At 42.8% G+C, this 24,070-nt stretch overlaps 1 protein-coding gene across 7 annotated transcripts in view; it reads left to right on the top strand.

Moving 5' to 3' along the window:
- Positions 1 to 5,793: 5,793 nt before the first annotated feature.
- Positions 5,794 to 24,070, top strand: part of SLC16A9 (solute carrier family 16 member 9) — a 58,886-nt gene continuing 40,609 nt past the window's right edge. For 2 of the 7 annotated variants that reach the window (XM_049108951.1, XM_025434603.3), the window contains exon 1: positions 5,794 to 5,950. The gene's annotated coding sequence lies outside the window, so the exon portion shown is untranslated. Of the gene's footprint in view, positions 5,951 to 11,508; positions 11,626 to 12,647; positions 12,770 to 12,977; positions 13,087 to 16,858; positions 16,958 to 24,070 lie in introns of those variants that run through there. The other 5 variants (XM_049108950.1, XM_049108949.1, XM_025434605.3 and 2 more) reach the window with 5 other exon arrangements.

Below are 24,070 nucleotides of genomic sequence, written 5' to 3'. Positions count from 1 at the left end.
CACTGGCACACACCCCACAGTGAACCCTCTCTGGGGACTGTGATTTTTCCATGGTTATTCTAGGCTGGTTGTATCTGGCTCCTAACTTGTTGCAGTGTGAGGCAGCTTCATTGCTCTACTCATTAATTTTAAACGTTGTGTTTTTAGGACAGCATTTTAAAAACCACAAGCAGGGGACCTCTGGGTGGCTCAGAGGTTTAGCGCCTGCCTTTGGCCCAGGCTGCTATCCTGGAGTCCTGGGATCAAGTTCCACGTCGGGCTCCCAGCATGGAGCCTGCTTCTCCCTCCTCCTGTGTCTCTGCCTCTCTCTCTCTCTATGTCTATCATGAATAAATAAATAAATAAATAAATCTTTAAAAAAATTAAAAAAAATAAAAACCACAAGCAGAGCAAAAATTGTATCTGCTGTAGTTTTTAAAATAACAGCTTTATTATTATGATTTATATACAATACCATTCATCAATAAAGTATACAATTCTTTTAGTATATTTTGTATGATTTTTAGTATATTTACCAAGTGGTGCAACCTTCAGCACAATTAATTTTAGGACATTTTCACCACTCTAAGGAGAACCCCAATTAGTATCCATCAGCAGTTATTCCTATCTGCTCCCAGTGACCCCTCTCCCAGCAGCCCTGGGTGACTACTGACTCTCTCTCTCTGTCTCTATAGATCTGGGCATTTAATATATGTAGAATCATGCAGCAGATAACATTTTGCATTTGGCTTCTTTATGGCCAAATAATATTCCATTATATGGATACATCACAGTTTAGTTATCTGCTCTTCAGCTGATGGACATTTGGATTATTGCCACTTTTTGGTTATGAATAGTGTTTTTAGGAACACTCATGTGTACATTTTTTTGTGAAAGCATATTTTTTCCTTTATTTTGGATACTTAACCAGTTAGTAGAGGGAGGTTATATTGGGTTATATGATAACTCTATATATGGGGTTATACATATGGGGTAATATGATAACTCTACTTTTAAACATTTTCTTTTTTTTTTCTTTTAAACTTTTGAGGAGCTGCAGACTATTTTATGAAAGCAGCTGCCCACATCTATAGTTTTTTTTTTAAGATTTTATTTATTTATTCATTAAAGACACAGAGAGAGGCAGAGACATAAGCAGAGGGAGAAGCAGGCTCCCTGCAGGGAGCCAGATGTGGGACTCGATCCAGGGACTCCGGGATCACGCCCTGAGCCCAAGGAAGATGCTCACCTGCTGAGCCACCCAGGCATCCCAACCTGTAGTTTTTGAAAAGGTTTTCTCTTGATTTCTAGGGGGAGAGAGAACATTATATATACATATATTATGTATATACATATTATTTATGTATATTATATATTATGTTATTTATATATATTTATATATTATGTGTTATATTATTTTATTTGAGAGAAAGCAAGAGTGTGAGTGGGGGAGGGGCAAAGGGAGAGAATTCCAAGCAGGCTTCAATGCTCAGTGTGGAACCCCATGTGGGGCTCAATCTCATGACTTTGAGATCAGGACCTGAGCCAAATTCAAGATTTAGAGGTTTAACCATCTGAGCCACCTGGGTGCCCCTAGAGAACATTTTTGTCACCTTGATAGTCCTCAGGATTTTATTTTATTTTATTTTATTTTATTTTTAAATATTTTATTTATTTATTCATGAGAGACACACACACACAGAGAGGCAGAGACACAGGCAATAATCTTCAGGATTTTAAATATTAAATAGGTAGATTATGAAATAAAGGCTAAAGATGAAAGCTCTGCCCCTTCCTCTAGATCTGAGCTTTAAAACCTTCAATTATTATATTATTATTTTTTAAAGATTTTTTAAAATAATAAATTTATTTTTTATTGGTGTTCAATTTGCCAACATACAGAATAACATCTAGTGCTCATCCCGTCAAGTGCCCCCATCAGTGCCCATCACCCATTCACCCCCACCCCCCACCCTCCTCCCCTTCCCAATTATTTTTTTTTTAATCTCTATTTTATGCTATCCAGCAATCACAAGTTATTATTTGGGTTCTTTATTACCCATTTCAGTTCAAAAAGTTAATTATGTAAAAAATTCCTGACATTTCATTCAAGTACTTTAGGTCTGTTAAAAAAAAAAATCCAAATTAACATGAGATACTTTTTCATTGACAGAGGTTAGATTTATTTGATTACAATTCATTGGATACCTACTCTGAGCCAAGCATGTTCAGGATGCTGGATATTTTCCTCTCTGCTTTTTACTTCAGAAGGTTAACTTTATTAGTTACATGGTTGGAGGAATACTGTGTAGTACAAATTATTCTTTTTAAAAAAAAAAGATTTTATTTATTTATTTGAGAGAGAGCACACAAGAAGACCATGAGCACAAGTGGAGAGGAAGGGCAGAGGGAGAGGGAGAAGCAAGTTCCTCACTGAGCTGGGACCCCAACAATGTGGGGCTCAGTCCCAGGACCCCAGGATTATGACTTGAGCTGAAGGCAGATGCTTAACTGACTGAGCCACCAAGGTGCCTCACAAATGATTCTGTAGTTCATTTTCCATCAGCAGACCCTTTGCAGATTGAATTTTTGGCTCTTGGTATACATTAGCTGCGTGTTTCCTGTAATGTATAGTATTCAGGCTGCACATAGTGAGTCAAATTTGCTGCAGATTATCTTGTCAGCATGACAAGAGTTCCAATAGGTGTTTCTTTATCTGCCCTGCAGCAATATTCATTTCTTGATTTATCTGGTGGTATATTGTAACACTACTGGCTAAAGAATCTGTTGGAAAACAATCTTGACCAGCCAAAGAAAAGTTGAACTAACAGCCTTTCCAAGAATTACATCTAAGCCAGAATTCAACCCTTGAGTTCATGAAGACCATGGTTGACAGAGATTGGATCCAAGATGACCTCTGAGGAATGATTCAAAGTCTTGGTTAAAAGACTAATTTTCAGACTTTGTTGCTGGACTTTGTTGATTTCCTGGACTCATTATCATGCTTGACTGCCATTACGGAAACTCTTCTTAAATGAATTTCAAGAGCTCAGACACAGGTTTTGATAAGGCATTCTGAAAAGATATTATACATGACAACCATTCATAATCATTGTAAATTTGTCAATGGATAGAAGTTCCCTCTTCTAACGATGTACAGGAGAGGTAAGATCAGAACCCTCGCTGGGTTTCTTCAGTGTACACATGAGAAAAAGCACTTACGTAGCAGTAACTATGTGTTGCGCTTATTCTAAGCATTTTATTTTATTTTATTCACTGAATCTTCACAATACCATATGAGATTACTCTCCTCATTTTACAGATGAGGAAACAGGCAACCTCATCAAGGTTACAAAGCTAACGGAATCTTGGCTTCTGCTCCTGTTCTCTATTCCCTTTGCCTCTTATTATTCAACCTCTTGGAGCTTCTGTTTCTTCATCTGAATAACTAGTAGATTATTGAGTGTGAAGTTGTACTGGCAAATCTCCAAGGCCTGTTCCAGTTCTGAGACTCCGGTTCAGAGCCAGCAGTCTCGAAAGGTATATTTATGATCATGTGTGACTAAGAGAAATAATCAAGTCACAAAGTATCCTGGTAATGTTAAAATATTCAGGAGCAGCCTCTTTAAGCCTCCAAGGATGTTTGGGGGACCAGGTTCAATGGAAGGAAATGCCCATAATTATCATTGTGCATAATCTTGAGAACTAATTCAGCTTTTCCTTGGTGGCAAAGGCTGTGTGATCAATCCGGGTATTTATAGTGTGAGTCATAGCACTTTAGGTTTAGAGACGTAATGATTTTCCTCTAAGTACAGGGTGCTGGATTTGTGGGTCATAGGGCTGTTGGCATGCCTCTGCCTGAGCCAGCTGTACACCTGGGATTTGACTGATGTTTGCTTGTTCCTGCCAAAGGATCTGGTTTTCCTCTCGGGTCTCTAGCCAAACAATCAACCCTGATTCTTCTTATTCAAGTGATGCATATTTCTAATGAAACTTTAGCGTTTTCTCTGCAGGCACCACTACTCACCACTACTCACCATACTGGTTCTGAATAGGCTTCTCACTTCTGTCTCTGTTGCTTATGCTCACCCAACTATGACCACATTAACCAAACCAAGAATTAGAAACTTGAATCTGACAAAAGAATTTTGTACATTTCAAATTGCAAAATAAATCTTGGAGATATATCTTAGATTTGGAGTTTTGGGGAAATTTTTTTATGTTTTATTGGAACAATGGTTATAATATTTGACATTTGGACTATTGTGGAGGATCCTGCAGTATGAAGCTCACTTCCTGGATTTTCCAACAATTTCCTATAAAGCTCTTATGGGAAACCTGGAAGCCATCACAAACCTTTTTCCCCAATTCTTGTATGGTACTTCTTAATCTCTCAAATTGGTTCCCTTGTCTTTTTATAATTGCATAGGCTTTACATTTTTATAAGTTTTGTCCTTGGCTGTTTAATCAGCCTCCTAACTAGTCTTCCTCTCAGTCTGTCCTCCAATGTGTTTTTGAAGGTTGATCATTTTGAAATACATATCTAACCATGTCACCCCTCTGTTTAGAATCCTTCAAGGCTTCCTCTTTGCTGCCCGGATAAAGCTTTCATATGGAGGCCAGAACTCACATGGTCTAGCCCATAGGAGAAGACATTTATTGTGTTTTGGTTAGTCAGCAATCCAATTTGCTTTTGGAGAACTACCTCTTCCCCAATGAGTATTCTCAAAGTGCTCCATTTTTCCCTAATTGAGAGACGGTTATGTTGCCCAAGCGAGGTCAGTAACACTCTTTCCTCTGGGACTCCGAATTTTGAATGAAATCTTGCAAGGATGGAGCAAATGGTCAGAGCCCATTCATTTGCTGATGAGACTGTGAGTCCATGCCAGCTAGATCTCTAAGTAGACTTACGTCCTCTTGGGTTCTCCATTTATGCAATCCTACCAAGAGATGGGAACTGTTGTTTGCAATCAAAAGCTCCTGTTTGCCTTCTACTTCCCACAAATACTCTTATCTTTAAATCTTTGTAGTTATCCATTGTAGTCCTCAATGTAGTCCCTAACATAAGAAGTTTTTGTGCCATTTAGACTTGGCACATGTTCCTTCCTCTCTGTCTTGGGATGCCTCCCTCTCAATCCAAGCTGTGTTTATGTTTTCGTGTTCCCTTAATGCAGCATGAGTACCTTGACTAAGGTACTTAAGTACATTCTAGTAACTATCTTATCAGTATTCCCTCCTAGATTGCAAGGTCGTTTGTTTTCATAATGCCTGGCACAAAGTATACGATTAAGAATTATTTGATGAATGAGTAAATAAGAATAAATAAGAACTGGAAGTATATTTTGTAGTTCATGCACGGAGACTTGGGTTATAGACAACACAGATTTCAGAAAATGGGTTGCAAGTTGTAGATCATAGAATCAATATAAATTGCATGAGACTAACCGTAAGGTAAATTGCTGATGAGATTAAGGCAAATTTGTCAGAATAAGGGTGGTCATGATCACTAAATCTTGTGACAAAGACAGACATAGCATTTGTTTTACAAAGGTTTGTTTTTTTTTTAATTTTTATTTATTTATGATAGTCACAGAGAGAGAAAGAGAGAGAGGCAGAGACATAGGCAGAGGGAGAAGCAGGCTCCATGCACCGGAAGCCCGATGTGGGATTCGATCCCGGGTCTCCAGGATCACGCCCTGGGCCAAAGGCAGGCGCCAAACCGCTGCACCACCCAGGGATCCCTTTTTTTTTTTTAGACTAGGTAATTTTTTTTTAAAGATTTTATTTATTTACTTGAGAGAGAGAGTGAGCAAGAGAGAGAGAATATATGAGCAGGGGCAGAGTGAGACGGAGAAGCAGGCTCACCACTGAGCAGGGAGGCTGATGTGGGGCTCCATCCCGGGACCTCTGGATCGTGACCTGAGTGGAAGGCTGCCGCCACACTAACTGAGCCACCCAGAAGCCCAAGTAGGTAAGTAATTTTAAAACTATTTTCATTAAAAAAAAAAATTTTCAATACAGCTTGGTTAAAAGTATAGTAATTAAGAGCAGAGACTCCAGAATCATACAACCTTGGCTTAAAATTCGTATCTCTGTTTTTTCATCTGTAAAATGGAGGAAATAGTACCTACTTCTTAAGTGCTTAGTACAACGTCTAGTGGGTCTGGTCGTCTCCGTTTGCCACTCTCTCCCACTCAACTCAATTTCTGCACTTCTTTGTCCTGCTCTGTGCCCAGTACGCTGACTACTTGTGGACAGCACCTCTTGGGCTCCTTCAGTGCCTTGGCCAATGATAAGCACCATCAAGAGACTTGAGAACAAAGAAAGAGGCAGAGGTTTTCTCTCCTCACTCATTTTGGCACTTGTCTTTGACTCAAACTGCATCTCTTCCCAATTCCAGCTCCCTTTGGATGGTCCCTCCTTTTCAAGTTCTGCTTTCATAGGTACTGGTAATGCTAGGTCTTCTCTTTGTTACTTAGGATCCAGCAGCACAAATCACTTCCCATTGTCTGGTCTTCAGGTGCCTCTAGTTTATTCCTTTAACTCTGCCCACAGTGCTATAATTACTTTTTCCCTTTAGATTCCTTCCCTTGACTCACTGGGATGTATTCTGTTTCCTGTCTGGACCTTGACTAATCCACCGTATATATAAATGGCTTAAAAATGTAAGCTCTTATTATATTTATTAATATTAAATGTTTATTTACTAAACTTAAAAATTAATATTAAATACCATTAATGGAAAATAAAGTAGGTAATTATATATTAAATATTGTTATGATCTTAAAACACATATGGCTATCGAGTAGAAAGCAAGAGTCACGTACATCTTTAAAATAAAGCAGAGGACTTCAAACACATTTCAATTCTATGGATGGTTGTTTTGCCTGCAGTTTAAGAAGCTGTACAGTGTGGGGGTGGGAGGGAGCCAGCACAGTCTGGGATGAGGGGTGTGCTGTTAGGCTGATTCCATCTACACATTTTCTACCCATGTCTGAACTCTTACAGGACATGCTTGACTGTACACTTTTGTCCCTCAAGGCTGCAGTTTTTTTCTCTATACCTTTTACTTTCACAAGTGGGCTACCATGTTCAATAACAGGTTCAACAAGCCAAAGGGGCAGCATGTTGCCTAGTTCTCTGGTGACCATATTTTCAAATGAAAAAAAAAAAACAAACAAACAAAAAACCTTGAATGTTTGCTTGTGGAAACCACGCAGTAAGCTATTTGAATTGTCCACAATTTTGGACTGCATAGATCTTGTGCACAGAGTAGAGGTCAGGTTTTTTCACCTACATCATGTCATGGAGAAGAGAAGGCTAAAACTTTACATTTGGAACTGAAATGTTGTTTGGGGCTGTCTGAAACTTTGTTATGTACTGCACATGGAAGTCGACAGTTAGGCAGAGGCACATGATAAAAATTGGCACTGTTTCAACAAAAGATTCAATTCAACAGTCTTATGTTTATTTTAAAATAGCATTAATCAGGGGCATCTGGGTGGCTCAATGGTTGAGCATCTACCTTTGGCTCAGGTCTTGATCTTGGGGTCCTGGGATCGAGTTCTGCATCAGGCTTTGCACAGGGAGCCTGCTTCTCCCTCTGCTTATGTCTCTGCCTCTCTCTCTCTCTCTCTCTGTGTGTCTTTTATGAATAAATAAATAAAATATTAAAAAATAAAATAACATTAATCAATTCTACCTGTATTAAAAAAAAAAAGAAATTGAATTCATTGGTACATTTGAACCCGACAGCCTGTCTTTGGGATTAAAACTTTCTCTGGTGATCTATTATCCAACATGATTACATCGTAGATCACATGAGCTGGATTTGTAACATACACAATTCCATGAGTGAATTAAGATGTGAGAGGTGGCCTGAGACTGTCCTTCAGGGAATTTTGGGAATTTTGTCCTTCCCTTCTTCAATACACAGATGGAGAACCTCATATGTGCAAGCTCTGTGCCGGGTCCTGAGGTAAGGCCGTGGGTGAGGACAGGGAGAAGGCAGAAAGCTGAGTTTCAGAGGCGTGACCTCTGCACTCATGCTGCCTGTTTGCTTCCATTTCTCTGCTTTGTTGCCCTCTGATGTTGGGCAGCTCACTGAATCTCATGGGGCCTTAATTTCCCATCTGTTAAATGGAAACTAATTTTTTAAAAAAGATTTTATTTATTTTTCATGAAAGACACACACAGAGAGAGAGAGAGAGAGAGAGAGAGACGCAGAGACATAGGCAGAGGGAGAAGCAGGCTCCATGCAGGGAGCCCAATGTGGGACTCCATCCTGGGACTCTAAGATCACACCTGGGGCTGAAGGTGGCGCTAAACCGCTGCGCCACCCAGGCTGCCCTGGAAACTCTAATTTGAAAAAAAAAAATCCCCGTGTTCATCACAGTATTATTTACAATAGTCAAGATAATGAAGCAGCCTAAGTGTCCATCAATAGATGACTAGATCAAGAAGATGTGGCATATATACACAATAGAACACTACTAACCCATAAAAAAGAATGAGATCTTGCCATTTGTGACAATGTGGAACCCAGAGGGTATTATGCTAAGTGAAAGAAATTGTGCAGAAAAAGACGAATACCATTTGACTTTACTTATATGTGGAGTCTAAAAACAGAGCAGACAAAACAAAACAGCAAGAGACTCATAGATACAGAGAACAAATGGAGGGTTGCCAGAGGGGAGAGGGGTGCTGGATGAAATAGGTGAAGGTGATTCAGGGGTACAATCTTCCAGTAAGTAAGTAAGTAAGACATGGGGATGTAATGTACAGCACAGTTGTTGCGATATCGTAACAACTTTGTATAGTGACAGATGGTAACTAGATTTAGTGTGGTGACCATTTCACACTGTGTATAAATACTGAATCACTATGTTGTACACCTGAAACTAATACAATATTATGTGTCAATTGCTGTTCTGTTAAAAAAAAATAGAACAGAGCTTGGCAGAATAAGGCCACTCTTGCAGCAAAAAAGTCACTAACAGTTTGAGCGCGCATTCATGTATTCATTGCTCATTTGGCCATTCATTCATTCAACAAAAGTTCAAAGCAAAGTGCTACCCTATTGCTGCCACTGTGCTCTCCGGAGCACTGATGAACAGGACGGACCAGGTACCTGCTTTCAGGATTTTATAATTTCTCTGTGAAAACAATGAGTACATGATAGGGGTTGGGAGTCCTACATGTGGATGTGTGTTAGATGCTTTGGGAATTGGTACATATAAAAGGTTAGTTATCTTTTATTATGGCCTTGAGGCTGTGCGATGCAAGTCAGAAGGATGTGAAGTGGAAAGTGTATATATGTACACACACACACACACACAGAGAGAGAAGGAAGTGTACCCACATTCTATGTACCTCTATGTCCCTGATTTCCACTTTCGTGAGGATATAGAGTAGTGGTTCAGAGCACGGTTCTCTGTAGCCTGGATGCCTAGATTAAAATTCTGGCCTGTCTGTCATTAACTGTGCGATTGGGGGCAAAAACTTCTCTGTAGTTCATTTTCATTAGCACCCAATGAGGATGATTATATTAGCACCTACTTCTTAGTTTTTTTTGTGGATTGTAGTGAGTTTACTGAGCTGGCACTCCTCTTACGAGCCTTTAATCGTTTTCCTAAAGTAGAGTGGAAAGGGCACAGGCTTAGCAGCCAGTCGGACCACAGCCTGAGTCCTACTCCATCATTTACCAACCAAGCAAGTAAGTGAACCTCTGAATTCCAATTTTCTCATCTGTAAAACGAAGATAACAATATGTAATCCCATGAGATCGCATAGTTCTTGGCAATTACCATGTGCTCCAAAAATGGCATTTCTCTCTCTTATCCCTTCCCCTAAGATTAAAGAGCATTTGAGCCCAATAATGTGATGAAAGTAAAGGCAAGAAAAAGATGAAACAATATTCTGGAGAATTACAAGTAAAAATGTGATGAAGTATGTCTTTAAGGTCATTTTTAACATTTGAAAATTTGTCCTTTTAAACAAATCTCTGTAAGTATGTGAGAGAATGACTTATCCACTTCTAGCAGTTTTTAACCTTTAATCTGTTACAGTGCGAGTGAATGCAATGGAATTTATAGAACGATCACTAGATGGTTATTGAAACTTATCTGACCCCCACCTCACTAGCAAATCTTGCTTCTTCCAGTCATTGGGGATGAAAATTCTGGATGGTAGAGAGAAAGTTTTATTTTTATCCCTGCCAACCTGCTCTCCACCCCCCCCCCCCCGCCCTGCCCTGCTGGTGGTTAGGGGTGGGGGTATGATCAGAACATCCCGCTTCTCGGGGTCAAATTCCACTCATAGGTAAAGTGTCAGGGGTAGGCTAGATTCCAGAGTTCTCTCGCATGTCTAGTTGCTCTACTGAGATATGACTGAACAAGGAACTTTCACAAGGGGGTAGGGTACTTCTCACACACATGGCCGTGGCTCCCTAAGCCAGTGGCCGCTGCTCCCAGAGCCACCTTCCACACTCCCTAGGTGCTCCAGGCTGCTTCTGCCCACACCACTCATTACAATATGAGTCTGGATCCCCAGCCATTTGAGTTTTTGACCCCTTGGGATCCAGTCTTACTTTAAAGTTGGGACATGCTCCTGTGTGTAAGAATGAGCTCATTTTCAGTTCTTAATTGGTAGGTGTGGGCTGGCTGAGGAGACACAGGAGTGCTGATCTCTGTTAAAGAAATCTGGGAGTGGTGCCTGGGTGGTGCAGTCTGATTAAGCCACCGACTCTTTCTTTTGGCTCAGGTCATGATCTCAGGGTCCTGCGACTGAGGCCGGTGTTGGGCTCTGTGCTCAGCACAGGGGCTGCTTGGAATTCTCTTCCTCTTCCTCTGTTCCTCCTGCTGGTAGTCTCTCTCTAAAAATAAATAATTAAATCTTTAAAAAAAAATCTTTAATGTCCCCTCCCCCAACCAAAAAAAATCCAGGAAAAAGTTGGTGGAGATGGGAACAGGGACAAAGCACCTTCAGAAACCAATGGGTGAGCACAAGTATTTTTCAAATACAGTTTCCTTGTTTTCTTTTATATTTTTATACTTTTATATACATGTATTTGTTCAATCAACTAACTATCAAGATGACACTGGCTTTGGTGGTTAGAGAGTATTTGAATCAAAGAAAAAGCTTTCTAAAATATCTTTAATCAAAACATACAGAGAAAAGTACACATCCTATCAGTGTACAGGTCAATGCATTCAAATAAAGTGAACACACTCGAGTAACCACAGACCAGCTAAAAAATAGAACATAGTGAGAAGCCCCTATTCTATCCTCTCTCCTTCTCAGACATACATTTTTGATGGTGTTGACAGCATCACCTCTCCATTTTCTTGTCCAGAAACTATTCCTGGGACCACCTCCCTATCATTCTTACCTCACCACTAGCCCCCCCCCCCCCATCTTTCTCCCTCTTAGGACAAAACAAAATACAAAACATCAACTAGCACTGGCTATTCTCTTCCCAATAGCCTGAAAGTCAGTAAATTGGGTTCAAAGGAATGGTGTGGAGCAAAAGGAGGAGCCACTGCTTTCCTGGCTGTAAGAAAACTTGACGTGATGGTCGGGTCCTCGAGACTTGAGCTCTCGTTTCATGTAGACTCCACCATGGAGAGAAAACAGAGGCTCGGGAAGGTGAGGCAGCTTACTCCGGACTTCGGAAAACAACCTTTTTTATTTTGTTTTTTTTTTTAAAGATTTTATTTATTTATGAGAGACATAGAGAGGCAGAGACACAGGCAGAGGGAGAAGCAGGCTCCATGCAGGGAGCCCGACGTGGGACTCGATCCCGGGTCTCCAGGATCAGGCCCTGGGCTGCAGGCGGCGCTAAACCGCTGAGCGGCCCAGGGATCCCCAAAACAACCCTTTTTAGAGTGCGGGGTCTCTGTCTTGGTCAGAACCGGAGGCTTCAGTGTATAAAGGGATGTCCCCGTGATGGGCATGGCCTTAGGCCTCTTCGAGAGGCTGGTAGGAGGAACGGGGCCCCTTCCCAGAAATATGCATCCACCGAGAGCGCGTACCACTTTAGGGGGTCCCCTCACGCATAGGCCCCAGGGCCCTTGGGCTGCCCGCGGTCTGCTGCAGGGGCCCTCAGCCGCTCGGCTCCCAAGCCCCTGATCCTCCAGCCAAAGCGCCCCCTGCGAGACTCGTGAAGGCGCGCTCAGACGCACCGTGTCTCGGCCGGCGGGGACGCCGCGGGGTCGCCCTCCCTCCCGTGGAGCTGTCACAAAGGACAGCACTTGGCGTCCGCGCTCCTCGCTGCCCAGGAGCACCGACTCCGCCGAGTTCTGGTGCCCGGTTCCCTGGGATCCCCGCCAGCTGGGGATGCAGCTCCGGCCAGAAGGGCGCCCGGCGGCCCCGGGGGCCCGGGGGAGCGGGGGCGCCTGGCCCTCACCTCTAGACCCGGCTCCCCCGACGCCGCGGGTCTCGGGGGGCGCGCGGGGGGCGCGCGGGGGGCGGGGGCGGGGGCGCGCGGGGGGCGGGGGCGGGGGCGCGCGCGTGTTGGGCGCCCGGCCCGCGCCGCCGGCTCTCCCGAGGCCTTTCGGGGGCCCCGAGCACCGCGGCCTCGGGGTGCCCCCCCCGCCCCCGCCGGCCGGACCCGCGCCGGAGCCGCGAGAGCAGGAGCAGCGCCCCTACCGCCGGCTTCTCCGCCTCCATCTCCGCCGCCTCTCCTCCTTCCCCCGCCACCCGCGCAGTCACAACCGGTTCAGACTGGCCGGGGTGCCCCGCAAAGGAGGGAGACGGGGGGAGCGGCGGGGAAGAAGTTCGCGGGAAGGAGGTGCGGGAAGGGAAGGGAAGCTGGCGCCCCGGCGCGGGCCGGCCCGGCTCTGCCTGCACGCGGGGCTCGGCGGGGCTCGGCGGGGGCGGAGGGCGGCGGCTCCCGGGGCCGCGCGTAGCGGACCGATTGCCCAATACCCTGGCAGGGGCCGGGGCCGGGGCCGGGCCGGGCCGGGCCCCCGGATAAATAGCGCCCGGCAGGCCCGGAGCGGCAGGGGAGAGCGGCGGCCGCGGTCCTCCCCGCACCCCCGGCCCGGCTCGCCCGGGGCTCTGCGCCCGGAGCCGCGCCCCGGAGCCCCGGCCGAGGCCGCCACTCAGGTAAAGGGCTGGGGCTCGCGGGACGGCGCCGAGGCTCGGCGGGCGCCTCCCGGAGGCGAGCGGGGCCCCTCTGGCTCGGGAGCTGCAGGCGGCGGCGCCGCTGTCGCCCGCGGCAGGCACTTCGGGGCGGGCTGCCGCCTTGGGATGGGCACCGGGGCTCGGAGCGCCCTGGGCGCGCAGCCCGACACGCGCGCCCCGGGATGGGGAGCTGCTGCGGGCGGCCAGGTTCCCAGCACTCGGAGGGAGGCATTTTGCACGGAGGGGGGAGAGAGGGAGACAGACAGACAGACAGACGAGGGTCTCGGAGGAAGGATCGGGCGCAGGGCGGAGGTCTCCGGGTGAGCGGGCGGCGGACGCGGTGAGCTCGGCGGTCCCTGCGTGTCCGGGGGGCCTGGGGCGCGCCGCCGCCCGGGGAGGGTCGCCGCGCGGGGCTGCTCGGGGCGGGGACGGAGGCAGCGCGCGGGGCTGGCGGGTTCCGCGCCGCCGCGCCAGGTTCAGCACCACCGGGTCAGTCCGGGCGACGGCCGGGGAGGCGGCGGCACCTCGGCCGCCCGGACCCCGGGCGCGAACCTGCGACGACGCGGTGCCGGGGCGAGGCGCAGGCTTGGCAAAGAGCCGGCGACCACTTAGAACCTTGGTGGTCAGAAACCAGTCCGTGCGCCTGCGGTCGCCAGGTCTGGTTCAGTACAGGTCAACCCACCCGCGCTGCTGAGGCGGGATTTACACTAGATAATATGCTTACACAGTAAGTCACGAAAATCACCAATTTCCTGGGTCACAATTACTTTGAGTGTATTTTTTTTTTTTAATCAGATCTTAAACTATCTGGATAGTAGTTAGATTGCAGATGGGTCCCACTATCCCCGGAGTAGAATATTTAGTTGTTCCATCAAATTGTGTTAATGTGGTATGTCCTGACAGTTTCTAAGACTCACGTTGGTTTTAGCTCTGAGAAATTGTTCTGGCTGGTCCAGGGGGAAGACTGTGGAAGCTGGGGAAGGTTCTGCAGTGAAAGTATCAGTATTCATTACTTGATCACACTTTCTTTTAAAGAACACGTGAATGAAAAGGAGAGGGTTAGTATCGATATCATTGCTAGAAATAAGGTTTTTTTTTTTAAGGCCCCAGGAAATGGAAATTGCATGATAGAATAGTTCAACCTGCAATTTTGAGACAACTCTTAGTTTTAACAGCGTTAAGAACATCCTCTGTTGCTTCCCTTTTGTATGTAGGCTGGTGGAGGGTGAATATAGGGGAGGACAGGTAATACGGGGAAGTGGACCAGGATGCTAGGAAATCTCCTCCAGCTTCTGGCTGTGACTGAAGAGATGGAGGTGACGGTGTGTGTTGGTTGGTATTGGAATCTGTACCAGGACAAACCAGACCATGGTGCTTTCGGTTGGTTCTGGTCATGAAACTGGGGCTAGAGGAGGACAATTAAAAGATGAGGTCAGATATTTCAAGTTTTATTTCCTCATCTCAATCATTTGAAACCCCGGTTTCTGTGATCTTTTACTCAGGGGAGATAGCTCTTGAGTTTATAGAATACCAGTATATTGAGTATAGAAAGCCAGTGGGAAGGTGCAAAAAACCACAATGTCTTGCTTGTATAACTCTAGGTTTTCAAGAAAATTTCACCTAGTGACTTTAACTTATTTAATTTTAATTTGTTTTAAAGATTTATTTATTTATTCATGAGAGACATAGACTGAGCAAGAGAGGCAGAGACACAGGCAGAGGGGGAAGCAGACACCTTGCAGGGAGCCTGATATGGGACTCAATCCCAGATCCCGGGATCAGGACCTGAGCCGAAGGCAGGTGCCCAACCACTGAGCCCCCCAGGCATCCCGTGACTTTAATTTTAATTAAAGATTGCAAGAGTGCATATATCTTGAGGCAGTTGGCCTTTACTTTGAGAGGCTCTTTGCAGATACCAAAGTATTCCTGTGGATGATGAGATTGAACTAGAATTTACAACTGAGTTCAAGCAAAGAACACATGGTCTCCACCTTCAAAGAGTTTAGTCTAGTGGGAAAAATGGGTATGTTTACAAATATCTACAATACAAGATAGTATAAAAGGAGTCATATGGCAGTAACATCAATAGTGTGCTATTGAATGGCAGAGAAAAGGAAAGGTTCATTCAAGGTTAAGAACTAAAAAAAGTTACATAGCAGGTGTAGCATTTGAGCTGGGATTTGAAGAAGGAAGAGGATTTCCTCCATTGAAACGAGCCTTGCTGGAACAAGCAAACAGCACAGAGTTCTGGAAGTCCAATGTATCCAAAGGAAGCAGAGTCGTTTGGAGTGGCTAGAGCCTGAAATTTAAGATGATAAGACTGGGAGGTAGGATGGGGCTAGACTGTGGAGAATATGGCAAGCCATGCAAAGAAATTTAAAAATGTTATTGAACATCATCATCATTGTTGTTATTATTATTGATACCAGCAATGTTAGCATCCTTAACTGTAGTTTATACCTTGAAGTTCAGTTTTGTTTATACCCTAAAATAAATAAATGGATGAAATCTCAATGGTATTTGTTTCCTATAAACGTTACTGTAAAAGAGTAATGTGTTTCAAGTTTTTCCCCCAAATCTGGTCTTATGGCATACCAACTCTTAGTTCGATGAAAACTCTGGATAGAAAGACACTTCTACTTCCCTGGGCAAAATGCAGAGTAGAGCCATTGTCTATTCTCTGTTTCAGTTGCCAGTAATAATGATAATTATTATTAATGTTTATTAAACATGATATATCGTGTGAGCCACATACCTTATTTCACTGAAGAAGGCATAATTTTGGTCTTAGGTTGATAATTTTAATAAGGTCATTCAGCTAAGTAGATGATGGAACCAGGATTTGAAGCCAAGAAATGTCTGTCAAAAGCCCATCCTTTGACAAGTTGTTGAACTATCACGTACAAGATAACTTGTTAAAAGAAATTAGAAATTGAGCCTGCTACCTATAGAAGTGTTTCTCTATTTTAAAATTTGCATCCTCATTCCTATCATTCTGATTTTATTTTTTAAATTGAGTTATAATTGACCTTAATAGATTATCAACCTAAGATCAAAAACATTAGCGAATGTGACAACATTGAATACAAAGACTGGATCTGCCAGACTCTCAGGGAGAGTGTCCATTTCAAATCTTCTTCTCATTATTTCCAGTAACACCCCCTCAAATGCACCAGCTCTTTTTGTATTTCAGCATCCTGTGTATGTTGCATTGTGTCTTGAGTTTTTACTCTGAAAGTGACGTAGCAGATATACTAGTTTGTATGTGACATAGTCAAATGCATGTTCAGACAACAGATTGGACTCTGCATAATCATGTGCAAGTTATGCAAAACCTACAATAAGCAAAAAACACACCAGTGTGGATATCATCATCACACAAGCCATATCAGTGTGGATATCATCTACTGGAAAAGAGAAAAACTGAAACAAGAGCCCAGTAGCATAGGGAACATGATAAGAGTATCAGATGCAGGGAAATGATTATAACAACTGTCTTTAAGTGTCTGGCCCTTATTTTGCCTATTTTTTAAAAAAAATTTATTTATTTATTCATGAGAGACACAGAGAGAGAGAGGCAAGACAGAGGCAGAGAGAGAGAAGCAGGCTCCATGCAGGGAGCCTGATGTGGGACTCGATCCTGGGTCTCCAGTATCATGCCCTGGGCTGAAGACGGCACTAAGCCGCTGAGTCACCCGGGCTGCCCCATTTTTCCTTTTTGTAACTCTGTTAAATCTAGATCTTTTCTTCTCAGGTTCTGAGTGGTTTCCAAATTCTGCTACTTTCTCTTCTGAGCCTGAGAGCAGGACTGGAAATGGGTGACTGCTCCCTGGATTGGTCAGTGAGGACCCAGGTACTGGTCTTGCCTATAGCGTGACATCTCTAAACCTGTGTCTTCATACAGAGGGGCGACTGAGGAGTTGATAAAATCAGTGGTAGCAAGTTCACAAGGTTCACCCAGAGGAGACCGACAAAGCGGATGAGGAAGGGAGAGTGGAGAGAGCACAGGTGAAGCTCTAAAAGCAGGTCAACCTTGGTCCTGTGTCAGGGAGATGTTAGAGAGTGGAAGGAACTGGAGAGAACATGTTCATTCAACGAGGGTGAAAGCTATTCAGTCCCAGCCAACTGTTATGTGGGAACAAGGGCCCAGTGTTGCCAGATCTTCTGATGGATTTTCAAGAGAATCCAAAAATTCAGATTTTTACGTGAAATTTTCCAGTTTTAAAACTTTGGCAATTCTGAATGAATAAAAATAAGACAAAAAGAAAAAGAAAAGAAAATATATATTATGCAGGCCAACAAAATGCCTCTGAGAGATTTAGACATCAGATCTGGCCTGAGGGCTGTCAATTTGCTAGAGGATTCCCAAGGCTTCTGGCTTTATTTATTTATTTTTAAAAGATTTTATTTATTTATTCATTTATGAGAGACACAGAGAGAGAGAGAGAGGCAGAGACACAGGCAGAGGGAGAAGCAGGCCCCATGCTGGGAACCCGATGTGGGACTCGATCCCACGTCTCCAGGATCATGCCCTGGGCAGAAGGCAGGCGCTAAACCGCTGAGCCACCCAGGGATCCCCGGCTTCTGGCTTTACGCTTCCATGATCCCACACTCAAACCGTGTTATCTCTAACCTATTTCTTCCATTTTGCTAAAACATAGGCCAGTACTCACCATATATAAGTTGTGCTTTGGAGGATAACTTAGCTTTGGAGGAGCTCTTTGCTAAGTGCTAAACGATGATAGATCTAGAAGGTCTTACAAAGTCAAAGGATGTCCTTTTTGGATGGCTATGCTATTTTCATAACTCAGAGGCTCCAGCAGTTAATTACTTGTGTTAATTATACCTTTTGGGGACAATTAATGTGATTTAATTCCAGGGCCTAGGGTTATTTCTCTAAAACATTTTCCTTCCTGCTCTCCCTTCTCACCCCAATGTGAGATAATAACCAGTTGCGAAATTGATCCTGCTTCCCACTTGGGCAAGTTGCATTTGTAGCCTGACTTATGGTGCTCAAAGAAATCTTCATTATCTTTACTCTGGCAAAATTTCACCATGTGGTCTGTCTCTCTCTTTAAACTTGGAAGTATTTTGGAATGTTCTTGAACTGCAGACAGAATTAAGGTTTGGCTTTTGAGTTGTGTTAATACAGCAGTTTAAGTTTTTATTTTTTTAAACATATTTAGATGGACCTCAAAGTAAAAATGAAAACAAAAACTAATGGATTTGTGTGTGATTCCAATCGCAAATTATTTTTAAGAACTCTGGTTCCTCTGCAGTGAAGTTCTTCAATATAAGATTTTTTTAAAGCTCAGTTTATTGTAAAGATTTGACTGGCTAAGATGTGTTCCTCACTTTATATCAATGAGCTCTCTTACAAACAAGAGAATCTGACTCTAACTGAAAAGTTCAGGGCAGATGTTGACAATAAGTAGGAAGCATTTGAGTAAATAAAATAAGAATGGCATGTTTAGAGAAGCCACATATCTTCTTGAGACTGAGCTAATTTCAAGAGGACAGACAGAAAGCTCTGGATGATGGCTCTAAACCACAGTGTGTCCTTGTCCTGGCTCCAGTAATGAGTCAACGCCCCCGTTGCACTTCAGAGTGTGCCAAGCATGTTTAACATTTAAAACCAAATCTGAGAGAATCAGGTAACTTTCTGACCAGTAAAGACATACCATTTGATGTTATATTGGTAAAAAATTTAAATTAAGAAAAAGCATAATTTCTTTATTTTTACCACATATTTGGCTAGTCCTTCAGATGCAGTGATAGAAGCAGGCTGTAAGCTCCATGGAGGCAGGGACACATTGTCTTCATTCCACAGAGCCTTCTAAATGCATTCATTTCATTTTCTTCTGAATAAATGCACAATACCTTCTAAATGCACTTAATTCATTTTGTTGAATGAGAGGTGTTTGATTACTTCTTTTGATATATAGGAGAGTTAGGTAAGTAGGTTTTCTAGCATTCATTAATTTCCTAAACATTTACTGACCTTTTACTATGAGGCAAATACAATTCTTAGTACTTGGGATACTGGCCAGGCTTGAAGGTTAAAAAATAATAACAAATCATAACAATATGTTGTGATGAATGTTATAATAACAAGGTTGCCCAGACTGGTGTGAGATCTTAGAGGAGGAACTGCTGACTGTTGCAGAGTCAGGATGGCATCAAGCAGGAGGAGACAGGAGAAGGAGAAGTTTGTCGAAGCAAAGTGGAGACATGCATCTGGCCCCTCTCTAGAGGAAGAAAGGAGCGTGGCTCAAGTGCTGAATTGCGACAGTGGCTTGGGGACCACAGGTTTAAGGGACATCCTGGAGGGGCTGGATTGTTGCAAATCATTAGAGGAAAACAAAAGGAATCTAGTAACTTGCTGGGCATTTGAAGATGTAAGTATCTAATATATGGACAAAACATGGATTTGTAAACCATTTTTCATTTTCATTTATAAGTTTTAAATAATGTTGTTCATTGATGAGGGAGTGTAAGCGTTCACTCTTTGCCAAGCCCTGGGCCTCGTGTTTCATAGAGATTGTTTCCTATATTCCTCCTAAAATAAGAGGAAGGAATTCTAACTATTTCCATTCTACAGTTGAAGAAACAGAAAGTCACTAACTTGCTTAGAGTCATATGCCTAATGGCAGAGTTCAGCCATGACCCCAGAAGAAATGACGCCAGGATCCGTGTCCTGGCCCATGGACTTGTGGTGGTTTCGACCGCGACCTTTAGTGAGATGTGTTTGTGGGCCTGGCCCTGCACAAACACACACAGGCAGACACACAAATCCTGGAGCACAGTTTCACAGACTAATACTGAGCACTTACCACAGTGTAGGAGCTGTTCTTACATTTTAGATTCTTACCTATTTTATTCTATTCTAAATTCCAGTTCTAGAACATGCTACTCACAACCCACAGTTGATTTCATGACCCGTGATGCAGTGCAGGGTTTGGACAACACTACTCTAGCCCACTGCTTGACATTCCTTTCCAAACCTTAGCTTAATGCTCTTTCCTGTTACATTCAACAAACATTTATTGAGTGCCTATTGTATGCATAGATGCAGAAAGAACGTAAAGAATATAAGATGTCCCCTGACAACCGAAATTTTTTGTTAGTGAAAAGAATGGGAAGAAGATGAGTAAATGACTAACTATAATGCATGCCAGAATGGAATAAGAAAAGAATGCTGTATGCAACATATCATGGGAGCATTGAGTGATCAGTCCTGGCTCTAAACGTATATCAATTTGACTAGTAGTGTTTAGTGTTTTTTTGTGCTATGATAATATTAAAACTTTTATGAAATTAATAGAAATGTCTTTAGTAAAGACTTTTAAGAATAAAGGCCAAAGTAGATTTGAAGACCATGATAATCTGTATATTTTTCTCAAAGGTCCTGAAGTGGTTAAATACTATTATTATTTAGTCATCAGTTTGTTCAGTATCCCTGGAGGATATTAGCAAGCCCAGTCATATTAAAGTATACCCATTAAAAGGGAACCTGGGTGGTTCAGTAGGTTAAGTATCTGCCCTGCCTTCAGCTCCGGTCCTATGGGATTGAGCCAGGCAATAGGAGCCCTGCCTCACCTCATTCTGTCTCTCAAATAAATAAAATCTTTTTTTTTTAAAGATAACATTCAAAAGTTATTGGTACTGTGTCTGATAAATAGAAAGTGTTAATAGAAAATGATAATTTAAAAATTATTTATTTATTTATTTATTTATTTATTTATTTATTTATTTATGTATTTGATAGAGAGAGAGCGTGAGCGAGAAAGACAGAGCATAAGCACGGGAAGGGGCTGAGAGAGAAGGAGAAGGAGACATCTCGTTGAGCAGGGGTCCATACTGGGACTCTGGGATCGTGACCTGAGTCGAAGGCAGATAGATGCTTAACCGACTGAGCCACTCACGTGCCCCAGAAAATGATAATTAGAAGTTATTCCATGATATGGTTAGGTAGTAGTGCGTTTAAACCTCAGAAAATTTTCTTAAGTCCGCTGTTTAGGGAATTCCTAAGAAAGTATGATATCATTGAGATTTAAGGACATTTCAAATATTTCTCCTTTGCCATGATTGATTGAAATGGGTAAAAAAAAAGAAAGAAAATAAATTAAAATAAAAGCAGCCAAGTCTTTCATTTTATGATTGTACATTAGGACATGCAATTATTGAAGATGGCCTGTAGTGCTCTTGTCTCTTCTTTAGCTCAGTGACCACATGATAAAATCACCTGGAGCCTCCGTTCCAGAGATCCTGTTTTCATTGCTCCAGGGTGGGCCCAAGCACTGGTCATTCTTAAGCTCCCAGGGTGGTTCTGTGGTGTAGCCAGGTTTGCAATCCCCTGCACATCTCACTGTGCTAAGTGCTTAGATATGTATGTGCTGAGTAAGGTTAGGATGCTTTTGATGATTAGAAATAAGCTCAAGTGGATATACAGCCTCAAAATGGGGTTCTTCATTTGCCCATTCAATGCAATTGGAGTTACCACATTTTCTTGAGAACTGGTTTAGAAAGGCAGATCTTAAGAGTCTTTGGAAGAAGAAAGGGGGAAAGGTTAAAAAACTGGGGCATTAAGAATACAAAGACGAGCGTGAGTTCACGTAGCGCTTTATGAGACAAAGTAGCTGATTTAAAAGTCGCTTGTATGTTGGCAAATTGAACACCAATAAAAAATAAATTTATAAAAAAAACTTAAAAAAATAAAAAAATAAAAGGAATTCAAAAGTGATAGCGTGACATAAAATATGAGTCACTGCTAAATCTATCTTATCAATGGAAAATACTCTCTATTTCAGGATCTAGTTTCAGACATCAACTCTGTCATTAGGGTTGGTGTGGTCAGTGGGTGAGAGCCATGTCTCAAAATGTTTATGTGCTAACTTACTCTGGAGCTGATACTGAAGAATATATATCCGAATCTGTTAATTAATCCTTATTAAATGTTTATGGGTTCCTAAAAAAATAAATAAATAAAATAAAAGTTGCTTGTAGCCTGCGTCAACTCTGGTGGTCAATGCTCACCTCCACTCTACCCACGAATACCCTATTCACTGTACCGCAACTGTGTGTGTGTGTGTGTGGGGGGGGGTGCTGGAAACCTGTGTGGCTTCCTGAGGTGGGAAGAAAAGGAAGGAAGGAAATGAAAAGGAGAAAGAGAACAAAAGAAAGGAAATGATAGCAAACCTCATTTGGACTTCAGCACCTCTTTGTTTCTGTCTTTTCTTGACAGTTGGTGATCTAAGAGCAGACGGTCATTGTCCTTGTGTTCTTTCCTCACTGAACCTCCCCTCTCCCCATTTGCTGACCTTTTCTTTTACTGTCAGGAATTATATGAAATGTTGAGAATGTCATTTCCATATCCCTTTTTTTCCAGAGAGGAATTTGGTAGTGTGTGTGTGTGTGTGTGTGTGTGTGTATGCATGCACATGCGCACTGTCGTGACAGAAGGAGAGCAGTCATGAATGTTCTGGCCAGCTGCGTTTGTAGGGATAGTACTTTCAGATTTTGAGAGGCTCTCTGCCAAGATATAAAAATAATATTTTTATGACAAGCAGTTGCATTTAACAGGATAAAAAATAATAATTTACATTGAGATAACAATGTGCCAGGCACTTTGCTAAGTGCTTTACATAAATGAGCTCATTTCATCATCACAATAGTCTGATGATGTAAGTGCTATATCATTCCTTCCCTTTAGGGATGAAAAAATGGAGGCACAGAGATATTGCAGTAACTTGCTGAAGGTCACACTCTTAGCTAGTATCAGACATGAGATGTACACCCAGATTGGCTAGTACCCAAGACCACACTCTTATTCCTTATGCTAAATTTTCTAGAATATATGTCTTCCTGTATTTATAGATATAAATATCTGTGTATGTACTTGTATGAAGCTATAGCTTTTGACATAACAGAAACGTGGAAATTCTACTAATCAGTTTTTGGGACCACATAACACTGTTACTAGATCTCAGTTTCTTTCCACCTACCTTCCCCAACTGGGAGATTGCTTGGCTAATTTGAACAAATTAATAAGTGACTCCATCATTATGTTGACAGCTTTATTATAATTATCACCATCAGCAGCAGCATTATCATCATCATGATGATCTGCTCAGAGTTTTACCTGCCGCAACATGCTTGCTCTGTTGGGGACTGCAGAGCTGAGGACTGCAGATACTCTCTGTTGGGGCATGTAACTTGGACCCAGAGAAGTGGGGTGACCATTTTTGCACTGACTGCCTGGAGATTTATGGAGCTGCTTCTGCTCAGGTTTTTCCTGGGCTCCTGTACAGCAGTAGGATAGCATTATGGGTGATTGAATGACTCTCTAGAAGTAACGTGTCCAGGCTTGGCCATTGTGGACAAAGGGAAAGAGAGGAAAAAACTTTTCTCTTTTCTGACTGGCAATGATGTGTACTTGCTCTCTCTGGAGCCACAAGGGTGGAACTCTGCTCATTCTCCAGCCGGAAACCAGCCAACAGATTTTGGGGAGTTGCCACATCAAAGTGTGGGGTTAATAGCATTGCCACCACCAGTGGGGACAGAGCCAAATGTCACAAATGAAGAGAGAGCGGGCAACCATCCATTCCTTTGTTTGCCCTCTGTGCTTCGGGGTGGTTAGAAAAATAAAAGCTGTGCTCTCCTGAGAAGGTCCAATTATTCTGCTCTCTTGTTTTGTAAAGTTAGGATTCTTTGGAGAGAGATGCTTACTTGTCTATAGCCTTCCAATTCACTGGGATGCATTAATATGTTGGAAGTTTTTTGAGTTGATACACTTTCTAACGCTATTTTCTCCTATTTTCATTAAAGAAGCTTTTGCAAATCTTCAGATAAATGGATGTAATCATCTTTTAAATTTTGTATCAGAGATAGTGTTCCCCTTTTGCATTTTCTCGAACATTTCATAGAAAATCAAGAAAATAACTTCATCATGGTCATCACTTCTATA

Source organism: Canis lupus, chromosome 4, assembly GCF_003254725.2.
Source record: "Canis lupus dingo isolate Sandy chromosome 4, ASM325472v2, whole genome shotgun sequence".
NCBI lineage: Eukaryota > Metazoa > Chordata > Mammalia > Carnivora > Canidae > Canis > Canis lupus.
This window is presented reverse-complemented; position numbering and strand designations above follow the sequence as displayed.